The 707-nt window shown below is 46.8% G+C and overlaps 1 pseudogene; it reads left to right on the forward strand.

Annotated features, from left to right (window-relative positions):
* LOC105540013 overlaps positions 1 to 707 on the forward strand; it is a 16,199-nt pseudogene that overhangs the window by 1,933 nt on the left and 13,559 nt on the right.

A 707-nucleotide genomic window follows, 5' to 3' on the forward strand; every position in this document is an offset into this window, starting at 1 on the left:
AAAAAAATACAAAAAATTAGCCGGGCGAGGTGGCGGCACCTGTAGTCCCAGCTACTCGGGAGGCTGAGGCAGGAGAATGGCGTGAACCTGGGAGGCAGAGCTTGGAGTGAGCCGAGATCCGGCCACTGCACTCCAGCCTGGGCGACAGAGGGAGACTTCATCTCAAAAAAAAAAAAAAAGAAAGAAATGTCAATTAAAACTACACTAAAATACCATTTCTCATCTATCATATTTTCTTTTATTTTGTTTTTTAAGACAGAGACTCACTCTGTCACCCAGGCCAGAGTGCAGCGGTGCGATCATGGTTGTGCCACAACACCCTGCTAACGTTTTGTATTTTTGTAGAGATGAGGTTTAACTATGTTGCCCAGGCTGGTCTGGAATTCCTCAAGTGATCCACTCGCCTTAGCTGCACAGTGCTAGGATTGTAGGCGTGAGCCACCACACTCAACCAATATCTTCAGAATTTAAAAAATATAACAATACATTCTGATGGTAATGCAGTGGATAGACAAGCCTCCCATGCATGGCTAGGGGACATGTGAATAAGTACAACCCTGTAAAGGGTAACGTGGCAGCATTTCACAAAATCGCATATGCGGGAAGGGGGCAAGGTTTCAAGATGGCAGTGGCTGAGGAGTTGGTTGACCAAGAGGCCCTTACAAAGTGAAAGTTCAAGGCCAGGAGTCGCCACCTCCCACTTCTCG

Source organism: Mandrillus leucophaeus, unplaced genomic scaffold (genome assembly GCF_000951045.1).
Source record: "Mandrillus leucophaeus isolate KB7577 unplaced genomic scaffold, Mleu.le_1.0 Scaffold213, whole genome shotgun sequence".
In the NCBI taxonomy this organism is placed as follows: domain Eukaryota; kingdom Metazoa; phylum Chordata; class Mammalia; order Primates; family Cercopithecidae; genus Mandrillus; species Mandrillus leucophaeus.